Below are 14,242 nucleotides of genomic sequence, written 5' to 3'. Positions count from 1 at the left end.
ACGACCTCACTGGGGCTCAGAGACAAGAGGGTTTGTTGCAAATGTGAAAAATCTACCCAGGTGGAACTGAAGCCAGAGTGTGACAAAGGATAAAACTTGTAGACATTCATAGATGTAAAACAATCCCGAACTTGAGCCCCGTGCCCTGTGAGTCAGGCTCCACTTCTGTTCCCTGCACTCTAAACCCAACCAAATGGACCTGTCAATCATGACAGCTGATGAAGTAATTTATATCATACATAGGTTTCATCTTCTCTGAAGACTCGGTTTCGATAAACTTAGTATTTGAAGAGAACCTGTTTGTCCTGTTTGTTCTATAGAATAGCCTCACCAGTGTCAGTGAGTTATGTGTGCCATAGCCCTGCAGGAAATAACACCCAAAGGCAAAGTCTGCATAAGGCTTCGATTTAGTCTGTATGGGACAACGTCTTTGCTCTTGGTAAAAGCTCATTTTTGCCTGCCAGTAACATTTACCCATACCCATGAGCTGTCCTTGCTGTGTGGTGAAGTCTGAGTTTAAACCATCCATAGGGTTCTTTTACTTGGTGTAAGATTAGTACCAGGGTGTGCTACTAATCTCTGTAGCTTGCTGTCACTAATGGGAAGTGTTTAGGGCATGATATACTTTCTATTTTAGGAGTGAATTTAATTTCAAGCAAGAGATAGTTCAAATACAAAAGATCACATCAAAGGGCCTTTGTTGTGGCTCAACCCAGGGATTTGTAAAATTCTGCTTAGAGTGGAGAAAATTGACTCATTGATAAAGGAAAGACTCTTTTATCAATAAAATAGACTAAAAAAATTAAATTTTAAGTTAAGTTTCCTTACGTTTGTAATAAAATGTTCCCTGTTGTGGGATAAATTTGCCTTGCAGTAGACTTTGAACTTTTTGAGCTTTTTCTGTCTCCTGGTTACCTATATAGTGAGAGTTCATTAACATTTAACAGCTTCAATTTAGCAGCAACTGGCTCAGTGCAGCTCTGATAACAAGCTGACACCACCGTGTCCTTATTTAAACAGCTATCTCCTTGGCCTAAGTGCTGCTGTCTGTGCTGGAGCTGCCATGCCCAACCCCCACCAGACCGTGTCTGCTATGACTCAGTTTCATCCCTTTCTTCCCAAATGGACAGTTTCATCATGTTGTGTACCTTGACAATGACTCCCAACCAGAGACTCCTGTTAAAGGAAACATGTCAGTCATAATAGACAATAAGTGAACATTTTTGTTTGGGGTGCTCAATAATTTGCTATTTATTTAAAATTCATTTGTGCATCTCTCTCTCTCTCTCTCTCTCTCTCTCTCTTTCTCTCTCTCTCTGTGTGTGTGTGTATGTGTGTGTATATGTGTACAGCATACACGTTTCTAATCTAGAGTTTATCACAGTGTCATGTTATGTTTAGGGGGGGGGCAAGTCAAGCCATTTTAGTTCTGGAAACTAAAGCTAACAACTGACTAGAGATCTGGAGCTTGTGTTACAACGAGTTGAGCCCAACACAATTCAGGGAGCAGATAAGCCGTGAAAACACATTGTATATTGCAAATATAAAGTCACGTGTGTCTCCTCCTGAGCTGCCTCTCTGTTCACTGCCCTTGAACTTTCTAGACCTTTCGGTATTGTTGAGATATTTGCCTCTGGGTGCCCATATTTATAGAATGCTCCGAGTTAAGAAGGAGAGAGACTAAAAAGGGACTCAGCAAACACTCACACACTGCTATAAGAAGTGCAGGGTGACTGATTTATAAACAGTATCAGATTGTATGCAGCACTACAGTAAGCATTAGCTTTTTCATTAAGTATGGCATAGTTGGAGCAGAGCAAGCCAGCCTATTGGAAATGAGCTACTTCTCAGAGTGGGGAGTTTGCTGATGCAGTAAGATCTCCATTTAGTATCCTGACTGGGGAGCCACACAGATAATCCCAAACAGCTGCTAATTCAAATATAATGCCTACTTAGTTTTGGAATGTGTGGCATGAGTCTCCCTTTGAACATCATATTCAATGTAATTTAGTAAATATTTATTAAACACATGCTTAATGCTGAACACTTTAAATTATTATGATTTACAGTCTGTCATCTTTACTGGACAAATATGGACTGGGCGGTGACTTTGTGCCTGGTCCTCTGCTAGAGGCTGGGCACTCCCTCAGAGAAGACAGCCTCCTTTGTTAAATTCCTATGGAAGAAGGTCTTAGCAGATAACCATAAAACAGTTACCATTCGGCGACTGAGATGGAGTTTAGAGCATCCGCAAACTCAAATTGGCTACTCACTCTCCACCTCGGCTGCTTTCAGACTTCCTTCATGTTACACAGAACCACCAGGACAGCTCCGACTTCCTGAGAGTCATTTGAGAAGTAGGTCCAACCTTAATGCTTAATACAAGAGTAGTATCTAAAGGAAACACGTAAAATCGTGCCTTTGATACTTTGTTAAAATATACATTTGTTAAATATATATTGCTACTGGTGATGGTATTATAGTTATTCACGGGATACAAAAAATCTGTCCCCCAGAAGCCTAGACTTTAGTAAGCCCGGCAGTGTGAATTCACAAAGCATCTGCATAATCCTTTCCGCACCCACACCTCCAACATGCAAACATGGGCGCATAGCTCTTTTTCCCACAAAGAAGTAGAACAAAGCAAGTTCAGGAAGTGGTGAGTCCGGCAGCTTGTGTTTATGTGTGCCTTCCGTAGGTGACAAAGTCAGACAAACTACATGGATGGGAGAGAGACAAGAAATTGTTGCTTAACATTTAAGTGAAGACGGCCTCTTCAACAGCACGACTAAAGGAATCCGTGTCTATCGCTCTTTACCCCATGCTAGTGGTCAGCACTGTATCTAATAGCACACTAAAACCAAAAATACCATTTTACACACATTTGACACTGTTGCCGAAGTAAGAAATCAGAAAGTATAATTCTTCAATTTCTCAACCGCACCAACTGCAGAGCCCTGTGGAGGGAGTCCCGCTTTGACACTCAGTGGGCTATAGGCAACTTGAGTCTCTGATTTGCCTGCTGTGGGTTGTGGATTATAATATCTATTTCAAAGAACTGTCAGGAAGATTAAATGACACAAGGACATGGCAGTGCCAGGACAGTGGGAACCTGACACACGATGGGTGTCCAGTTGTTTGGTTCCTGTTGAGCATGACACAAGACAAATATTTCCGGTGCTTCCCAACACTGATTTGATCGGTGTCTAACTGATTAAATATGGAAGAGAGTGTATTCTAATAAATCTTTGACAACTCAACAATGACCTCACAGCAACACAGGAGGTCCTTCCCCCAAAGGGCTTCAGAAGGTGACATGACATTTAAATGGTGATTAAAGCAGAGCCCAAGCAAAACCAGAATCTTTTTTTTTTTATTTTTTTCTCAAATCATAATTCATTCACACAGGGGTTATAAACACAGAAAGGCAGGATGTGGGGAAAGGAATGACACTGGCGTGTGGGTGTTCAGGGGGAATACAGATATCTTCAGAACCAGGTATCGGCTGGGCGAAGGTTCAGGGGACAAGTCACTATGACTCTGCCTATGACCCACTTGTCCTTATCTAAGTTGGTATTGTCTGCCAAGGCTACCTATTTACAAGGTCTATGACTACTCAGGCTTATAAATTTCCACAAAAGCTGCCTGTTGACATTAGCTTATAGCCATCTGTTTTAATGTTTTTCCACTGAAACCCAAGACTTGGTGTTTGTATACATGTATGACAGGCCTATTGCTGATTTTAGGCCTATGGCTGATTTTAGGCCTACAGTGTGTAAGCAGGGCTGCCCCTGACATCTCCTCCCTTCTCTCAGTATAGAAGGTCTGTGGCAATTCTAAACTTGCAAAGGCGGGGATAGAGGCCTGACCTCCAGTATTTGAAGGGGACCTTGTAATGGCTCCAGTCCCCTATCGTTGTCCAGTGAGGCATGAGGGCCATACCCGTCCCGATGTCTTTTTCCTGGAGAGGGGATACTTTTGACATCAACCCCTATGTAGTCAGGCTTGTCCCTCAGGGAACCCAGATAGATATTTTTATCTTTTATTGATATTCCCTTGCAGTGCTTAGCCTCACAGCCTAAGCAAGAATTCAGATCGCCTGTCAGAGGGGGTTCTGGGTGGCCCCTCTCTGCTTTGTCTAGGGGCAGAAGTCCCCCCTTTTAGGTTGGGTGGAGATGGGTTTTGGAAACACCCTGTATAAAGTAACAACCTCATCTTGAGTCTCGTGGTCCTCCATAGCTAACTTATGATAATGTATCTGAGTAGGTTTTGCTACCAAATTATTTATCTGTTGTATCACAGAGTTAGTCCGCCTATTTGAGAGCCAGGGACAAGCAGAAAAAAGCAAAAAGAATCCAAATAATGGTCCCAAGATGAAAGGAAATAGGGTTGACAACCTTGGAGAGGCTGCAAATCAATTCTTGTACCAGCATTCATCTGTCTCTTTCTCTCTCTGATTTTTCTTAGGCTTCACTACCTATTTCATGCTCTCTTTAACCCTCCTTGTCTTGTCTATGTAAAGATAACCTTCCTTGAGGGTTGTACACAGTCAAGAGCTGTACACAGCCTTTTCTATTGTATTAGAGTAAATCAAGTCCAATAAGGACCTTTGCGATTTTAGGAGGTCTCTTCAGACGGCGAAACGAGGGATTTCTTCAGATTAGTGATGTCAGTCTCTAGCTGTTTGATGTTCTTGTCAGTGGCCCTTCAAAGGTCTGAGTAGTATAAGTTCGGAGGCCAGCATCTGGATTAGAACTTCTAACCGCAGACATCACGGGTGATTCATTTTTACCTGGAAAGGAAAAAGAAGGGGATTCTCAGGGAGATTTCTCTTCCCTGGATGTAAATTGTTATTCATCGTATTTATGGTTGGGCCTGGCTTTGTGGGGTTATCTATTTTTTTCATTAATCTTTTTGGTAGCCGGTTAGCTGTGCCTTCTGGGGTATCGGACAGGCATATCAGTCCTCAGCCCCATAAGGGAACTGGGTCTGGACCATTCCCTTTAAGGGTAAGAGGGTCCTTTCCCATATCTGTGGCAAAGTTTTGTTGGTCTTGGTGGTGCCAGAGGCAGTCAGCAGCAGATTTGCCTTGAGCTTTCAGCTTTAGAGAGATAAAAGTGAACAAGGCATGATGGAGAGTATTTCAGGGGGACTCCTTCTGAGGGGTATCGTTACCCCTCTTTTGGCAAAACCAGAATCTTATGGAAGAAATAAACTAGGTTTCCAGAGACCTGAAGCAGAAGCCCATAAGCCAGCTCAGACCAACTATCAGTAGACACTCACTGGGGCTAACTAATATTATTATCAAGTAGCAAGATTCCTCATGATGATGGGAGGTGGATGGGTTCATTTTATCTAGTGACAACTATAAACACTGTGCCTGAGATTAAGGGCTGGGGCCAGAAATTGTCTTTCTTGGGTGAAAAATACATTTTGGTCTGACAGAAACTTGCAGAGATGAAAATAATGGGCTTCTCAAATGCTTATAAAGGCAGACATGCAAACCAGTCCACTGCATTTAGGGTGGGTACATATCAACACATTTCTTTAACTCAGGAGAGGATCTTCCTAAACCTGGAAAATATAAAGCAAACAGCCTTGAGTGCCATTGTCTCTGGAAACAAAGAGAACCTTAGAGATGTGTTTTCTTTTTTTCCTTTTCAAGTGAGTCCTGAGTGTGTCTCCCCATGCCAAGGACTAAAGATGCTAAAGATCTGAGCATTTTTTTTTACCTAGATGTTAGTTAAAAAGTGAGAGCCATATAGCTATGCAAGCAGATAAAAAAAGCCAAATGCCTGGGAATGGATGGTAGCTACTAATTGCTCAGGAATGCAGAGACTCCTGCAGGTTGAAATAAAACAGAGCTCACAGAGAACTGAGGTTGAGTGTTTGCATCTCATTCAACAACAGAACTGGCTTTATTGTTGTTGTTTTTTAAGATTTATTTATTTACTTTATGTGAGTACACTGTTGCTCTTTTCATACACACTGGAATGGGGCATCAGATCCCATTACAGATGGTTGTGAAATGCTGGGAACTGAAAGCAGGACCTCTGGAAAAGCAGTCAGTGCTCTTAACCTCTGAGCCATCTCTCCAGCCCCCTGGGCTATTTTTTTTTAAACATACAAAATATAAGAGAGATGAAAATAGAAAGGCAAAACCACACAAAGGAACAACATAAAATGACTGTTCTAGTTTTCTTTCTGAAGCTAGGAAGAGAGAGAGTAGAGGAGGGGAGACGGGAGAGGAGAAAGACACAAAGAGAGAGGAAGAGAGAGGAGGGAAGGAGAGAGGAATGGAGGGAGGGAGAGGGAGAGAGAGGGGAAGAGAGGGAAAGAGAGGGAAAGAGAGAGGAAGAGGGAGGGAGAGATCTGGATTATATAGGGAGGAGCCCCTGAAGGATAGGTAGCCCAGCCCCTGGGCTGGAAAGTTCAAGGTTGAGGGTAGCCAGGATATGCCAGGTAGGGATTCTGGGAGAATCTGGGAGCCAGGTCTGCTTTGGCATATAAAATATGCACCTCGGTCCCTTTTCCTGGTCCAAAACCAAACACAAACAAACACTGACAAAACAACCTGGGAGAAGAAAGGATTTGTTTGGCTTAAAGATTAGGAGTCTATCATCCAAGGATGCTCATGGAGAGGACTGAAGCACAGACCCCAGAGCAGCTTTGCTTACCTGCTTGCTCTTCCTTATGGCTCACTCAGCTTCCTTTTCAACTACAACCCAGGACCACCTGGGGGCGGGGCTGAGCCCTCCCACCTCTTGAGTTAATCAGTAATCAAAACAATGCTCCACCAACATGCTTACAGGTGGGTCTAAGGAGGCAATTTCTCATATGAGGTTCCCTCTTCTTAAATACCTCTAGTTTGTGTCACATTGGCAAAAACTGACAGTTTCCATTCCAGAAGGTCACCATTTTTGCTAAGAGTTGATCTGATATGTTAGTGAGAAGTTTGCAAAGCAGACAAAAAGTAAAAACAATCAAACAAACACAAAAACTTATTTTCAACAGAGGACAATATACAAGCTTCCCTGGGAAGAATAATGAATTTAAAATATGTGAGTACACCTATGTCAAATTTAATGACCTTGTGGGACTGCGTAAGGGTATCCTGGGTCATGGTTGAGCAGGTGCCTAGAACCCCAAGACTCTGCAGACTCTGTGTGTGATTCTGCGTGAGAACCGGCAGGAGTTTGGTGCCCCCCAAAATTCAGGATCTTCAAAAGCAGTCACGGTCTCCATAGAATTACATTGTTCAGTCACATAGGCCAGGCTATAGGCCTCAGGCCCTAGGGATTTACATACTAATGAAGGCCAGAGGGCAGAGCAAATTAAACATGCCTCTCCCAGATCCTCCCCCAATCCTCCCTCTTTCTCCCTCCCTATATAACTCGGGACTGCCCTGAGTTCTGGGGGGTACGCCTAGATCCATCTATCATCCGCCATGACAATAAACCTTTTTGGAACCAAGGACTTCGTGTTATTGGGGCCTGCTACTGCCAAGGCCTCCAGGCCGCTGGAACCATAGGATTCTTCCCGAATGTGGGACCCGCCACAGTGGTGGGAGCCCCTTCGGTGCCCCACCGCTGTGGCGGCTTCTAAAATTTTAACCACATGACCTAATTGATAATATTGATATAATTGTTAGATTTTTTTTCTATTTTTTATGAAATTCAAGGACATAGCCCTCACAGCAACATCCTAAAAATGACTAAAGGATAAATTGATGGGACTCATACCATGTTTAAGAATACAAGTGGGGATTCTTCGTGATCCATAGCAAAAATCTATTTACAAATGATCATTAGTAGATATCACCTCTTTTAGGGTTTCATTTGTAGGAATTAAAGCTGAAGTTCATACTCTGACTGGTACCTTGGTGTTCTGTTACTTACTTAAGAAGTGATTACCATAGCCTTCAAACAGTTTGCAAAGCTCGTGTACCTATTATTATTTTTAAAGCCTCCAAATTTTTCCACTGGCCTTGATAACAGGCAACACTCATTTCAAAGTAATTTGGGGTTTTCACAGTAAGCTCCGTTCCGGTTTGATAATTATACTCTTGCATGGTAGAATATTGGTGTTAGCATGTTGTTTTGTTTTATTTTCTCTTTTGTGAAAGAGGAAGGCACCCAGAGAAGGTAACATGAAGGTTAAATCTGCTCTTGAAATGTGGAATCAGCTGATACAGAGACTGAAGTTCCCAGCTACACATTGTTTCAGTGGCGCTGAGGCAGAGGATCTTTGAAGAAGAAGTCAAGCTTTGTCTTTGATATTAGAAACAAAGTGATCATTTCATGCTTACTTCTCTAAACCTTGTTTCTTTGAAACAAGGTGTTTCCAGACAGCTCAGGCTGGTCTGGAACTTGAAGTCTTCTTGTTCTGTCTCCCAAGTGCTGGGATTATAGGCATGCACCAATATGATCAAGTTCTAAGACTTTTAGATGAAAGACTTTAGGAGATGGTGTTTGGCAGCCTGAGTAGGAATTACTGCTAGATAAAGAAACTAAGAGGATTAGTTAGTTTAAACATTTGATCTTTAAGGTCTAGGGTTAGATATCTGAATATCAATACAACCAATCCATTGGGTGCACATTGAGGTTGATCTATTGCTATGTATTGAATGCTAAATTCTGTACTTGAAGGTCTAGGCCTACAAGTGACTTCTTATGTTAACAAGCTTTTGTTTTGCACACCTTGTTCCTTGATTTAAAACTACTGGTTAAATCAAAATGGCCATAGCCAATTACTGGAGGAATTAGAGGTGGGTAGGTAAGAAGTTGGAAGAGGAGACACCAAGAGGAAAGAGGAAGAAGGAGAAGAAGGGGGAAGCCACCATGACAGGAGATGGACGATGAGCACATGGCCAGGAGAAACAGCAAGTATCTGGGGTACACAGCTGGAGATGTAGCCAGGCCTTCAGTTAAAAAGTAGATTAGGGGTGACCCTTGTTAAAGCCAAATGAAATAACCGTAGTCTGAGTCTCATTTATTTGTAAGCTAGTTGGGAATAAGCTTGCCACAGGTACAAGTTGTTGACATCAGAGATCCTTGACACTTGTGAATTTGAGATCCTGTGAGTGACACTATAGTTACAGCAGTTAATTTTGGGGCAGCATGAATGTGAATTGTGTTATAATACAGCACACATAGGAGCTAGTCCCATTCCTCTGTATTAGGTAGGTAAGCTTAGAGTAAATCCAGAAGACAGTAATGTGCAGAATTGTTCTTTGTGCATGCGTGTAACTGGCTTAAGAATAATATAAAGCTAGGTTTCCTGCCCACTGAGCCGCAGGGACCCTCCTGACTTTACTCACCCAGTGCTGGGATGACTACTGTGTGCAACCAAACCCTACTTTTTGGCAGGTAGGTAATAGGGTTCGGACTCTAGCTCTCAAGCTATGTGGAGCACTTTATGGATTAAACTCTATCTCAGACCTCCAGCCTTGCTTCTCTCTCTTGTGCCTCAGAGAATCACATTGAATGATGAAAAACATGTTCAGGGAAGTTGTAATAGGAAATTTAAGGGGGAAACAACCTGTCTACCAACAGAGAGTTTATATACTAACACAACAGATATTAGGAATCTCTTACAAAATAAAAGCAACTGGAAAAAGGAGTCTGACTTGCTACAAATTACAACCTACACTGAGACTATGTCAATCAAACTACCGTGGTACTGACACACTGGTATAAAAAGTAGCAAATGTGTTCTAGAGGTTGATTCAAGACCCTCTGAGAAGTTAACATATGATGACTTGGTTTACAGTAGTGCTAGCAAGGCCAGCTAATTTGGGGAGCATGTACTGGAGATCAAACACTTGAAACTAAGTTTCGGCCCCAATCCATTGTTTCTTTTTTTATTTTGAGATGGAATCTTACTAAGTTCTTCAAGCAGGTCTTGAACTAATAATCCTCCTGTCTCAGCCTCCCAAGTAGCTGGGATTACAGGCCTGTGCAACTGAATTTTATTTCAGAAGAAGGAGATATCTCTAACAATGTGGAATAAACATCTAAAGTAGAAAAGGAATAATAAAACATTTCACTAATACATAAGAAAATATTGTGGAAACTTGCAGGTAAATGAAACTTTCTTAAATAACTCCTAATATTCATCCACAAAGGAAACCCTGGATTCCTCAAGTATTTGACTTTTGGATGATGCAATATACCCCCAAATGAAAAGACTTGAAAATATAGTGCATATGTTAGTAAAGAATGGACTGCCTCACAGTGTGAAGGTATGGTATAAATATATTTACTTTACCATTGTTTGAAGTGGAAAACATTTAAGAACTTAAATGTTAAGGAAGAGGAGAGTATCCAGATGACTTGTGGTATAGTCATGATATGACTGTGATTGAAATCTCAAACTACAGCAGGAAAGTGCATGGTTCAGAAATTAGTCAGGCTGGAATGTGTCACTGCTAATGTTAGAGCATCTTCCACAGCAGAATATTAAGTCCTTTGTGGAAGGCAGAGACCACAAAGGGCAGAACCTGGAGGATTCTTCAAGGCTTGGATGGACATGCCACCTACTTCCTCACAGTGATATATGACCAGGCAGCATCTTCACTGTGATGGGTGGGTGGCATTTGCCTTCATTGTTTAGTTTGCATTCCATGTTGAAGGTGAGAGGGGCAGGGACTCACTTCCATGTGATAGGCAGAGATGCTTGAAGAATGAACCTTCTGAAGGCATACTGAGGATTCCAAACAGCACTGGAATTGGGCTCTTGAGATGGAGTAAGACACAACTGAACCAAGGCTTAGTTCCATAATATCCCACACCAAGAATCAATGGGTGGTAGAAATCTGCAACCTGTAATAACAGAGAGAGATCCAGAACTAGAAAATGAGGAGGATAGGGGCACTATATAAATTGTTCTTATATGGGAGACAGATTGTTAAGGTCTCCTTAATGAGACAGAAGGGTGTTCAAGCCAGAATAGAATATCAAGAAAGACTCTTCTAAGAGATCTTTGAAACTTTAACTATTCTAGCTTATACTTAACAACCAAAATTTGTTTAGGTTTCTTCTTTTTTTTTTTAATCACTTCAAACATTGATTGCTGTTTTGTTCTGACTCACTCACAAATGGGGACTCTTCACCTTTTTAGAACAAATTTAGGTTTACAGGAATCCGGTGAGCAGAAATCTCTGCATTCTAACTCCTCTGGGCCCTGTCTTAGTTGGTGTTTTAGTGCTGTGAAGAGACACTATGACCACAGCAACTCTTACAAAGGAAAACATTTAATTGGTGCAGGCTGACAGTTCAGAATTTTAGTCTATTTGCACCATGTCAGGAAGCATGGCAACACACAGGCAGACATGTTGCTGGATGGGTAGCTGAGAGTTCTGCATCCAGATTAGCAGGAAGCTGAGACACTAGGTCTGGCTTGGACGTTTGAAACCCCGCCCCCAGTGACACACTTCTTCCAACAAGGCTCCACCTACCATGAGGCTATGCCTACTCCCTATTAAGTAGCTCCACTCCCTAATAACCTAGCATTCAAATCTATGAGCCTATGGGAGCTATTTCTACTCAAAGTACCATAGTTCCGCTACTATTTCTCCCATTAACATTAGTAAATTACATTTAATGTAATGCATTTGTCTCAACGGACGGGTTGAAGCTGATACAGCATTAACTGAAGCCCATAGTTTTGTATTACCTGTATTCTTTTGATATACATCCTTTGGGTTGTGACAAATGTATGCGGTGACATGTGGTCACAACTACAGTATCATACGTAACATTTTTGCTGCCCTAAAAATCTTCTGAAGTCTCCGTACTCACTTCTGTGTTCCTCCCCCCAGCCCCCACTGCCGGCAAGCACGTATGTTTCTATTGCCTCCCTCCACAGTTTGCCTTTCCAGACAATACTGCAGTTGGAGCCACATGGTCTGCAGCCTTTTCAAATGAGCATTTGTTTTAAGCTCAGCAACATGCACTTAAAATTGTTTTATTTCCATGGCTTGGCAGTTCATTTCTATTTACTGTTGAATAATCCAAGGTATAGGTATAACACAGTTCGACCTACTCATTGAAGGACATCTTGGTGATATCAACATCTGAGTGTGTATGACTAAAACTGCTGTTGATTTTTTCCCATGTGGTCTAAGGTTTTCTACTCATGTGAGTAAGAACCTTAGATTGCTAGTGCTAGCTCATATGGTAAATAGTGTCTAATTAGTAGAAAAATGCCAAATCCGCTTGCAAACTGGCTACACTATTTTTGCATTGCCATGATAGGTGAGGGTTCCTATGGGGCCAGATCCTTGACATTTGGCATTGTCATTGCTTTGGATCTTAGTCATTCTCAATGGGTCCTGTCTGAACTATTTTTCAACTAAAAATAGGTAAATATCTTAGGATAATTAGTGTGTATGTCACCCTGGGAAAAGAACAAAAATAAATAAATAAAACCAAAATAGTTACTTTAGATTTGGCTCTCTGGGTAAATGAGAATGGTTTTTTAAAATTTATTTTTATGCAATAGCTTTCTAGGAACAGATTAAAATCTGTGGCATAATAAATCAGAGATGAAATTTTGGATTATTCACAAATGTTGTTTGTGCATTAAAGTTTTCATGTCGGTGCTGAAGAGATGGATCAGTCAGTAGAATGCTTGCAGTACTAGCAAAAGGACCTAGTTTGATGCTTAGCACCTAGTTAAAAACAAAACAAAACGACCAGGTATGGAGAAATAGACCTCAGAAAAGAGGAAGCAGAGACAGGAAGAGCCCCCACCTCCCGGGACGGAGAGCACCCAGTCTAACAGAATTAGTGAGTTCCAGATTCAGTGGAAGATCCTGTCTCAAATACCAAGATGGGGAGTAATTGATGAACATCCTCTGGCCTCCACATGTGCATAGGTACACACACACGAACACATACAATATCTGACAAAGGCTATAAAGATAATGTGGTGTGAACATGACCAAAGCATGTTATATTACATGTATAAAAATGTCATTATGTTTTGTGCGATCCATGCATGCTAACAAAATAGAAAGCTAAAAGGTGTACAGTCCTTATATGGTGTGTAACTAATTCAATTTGTAAAATAAACACTTAGAGATTACCTGTGCTCAGGATGTTTGTTCCCGGTCTTTCACTTAGCTGGCCTCCAGTTCTTGCCTTAACACGTTTGCTATGGCTGTTGGCTTTTCAGGTATAAATTCTGGTCTAAAGTGTGATACTTCCTTCTTTCTTTGAGAGAAAAGCATGTATTATCGTGTGATTCAGCATTCTATCTATTCATCTCTCCTGTACCTGAGAACATGGCCTGATGGAGAGTTGAGTTGAAATGCTGTTTGCAAATTATTGTTTCTTATTCTCGGGATGGAAGTGTTTCCTGGAACTAGGAATCTTCACGCTGTGTTGCTATGGCTATTACGTGTAATTTCACCAATGAATCATCTTCAAAGTGCTGAATCTTAACAGAAGGAAGCAAATATAGACTAGTACAATAGTAAAAGTACAATATATATTTTTTTGAAAACAAAGGCAAGCCACATGACATACTTTAACCTTTCTCTAAGAAGTCATCTTTGAACCCAGTCATGGCAGCTCTGAATGTCAGTCACTGTGTGCTGTGAAATAAACCATTTTTCTTTGAGGTCACAAGTTCACACTTTCTAGAAATTCTGGAATTTTGCCTTGTACTAAATTTAAATTTTAGAAATGACAATATAAGACACAGACTCTATATTTTCAGTATTTATTCTTAGAAGTATGCATAAACAAAATCAGTTTTCCTTTTCTTAGAATTTAATAATACTAATATCTAGTGACTTGACTAAAAAAAAAATCAAAAGCCAAATTTGTGGGGGGAAAAAAGTGAAACACAAGCAAAATTTGTGAAAGTTACTTCCTATAAAGACTCCTAAATATCATCACTGTGAAATTTTACATTCCTCATATACCACAAAGGGAGAGTCCAAACAAGCTCTTCTTTTGTTGTTACTTTATTTGGGGAGAGGGCATTGTTTGCTTGTTTGTTTTTTCAAACCAGTTGTTTTTTTTTTGTTTGTTTATTTGTTTGCACATCCCTGGCTGTTCTGGAACTCTGTAGACCAGGCTGGCCTCGAACTCAAAGATCCTCTGCCTCTGCCTCCTGAGTGCTGGCATTAAAGTGATGTGCCACCACGCCCTGCTCCTGACAAGTTTTTAAGCTGTTAAATTATTGCTTTCTGTAGTGGATAAGACCAAGGGCATCTAGGCAAAGAAGAACA

The sequence above is a fragment of the Grammomys surdaster genome, unplaced genomic scaffold (assembly GCF_004785775.1).
Source record: "Grammomys surdaster isolate TR1022 unplaced genomic scaffold, NIH_TR_1.0 136, whole genome shotgun sequence".
Lineage (NCBI taxonomy): Eukaryota > Metazoa > Chordata > Mammalia > Rodentia > Muridae > Grammomys > Grammomys surdaster.
This window is presented reverse-complemented; position numbering follows the sequence as displayed.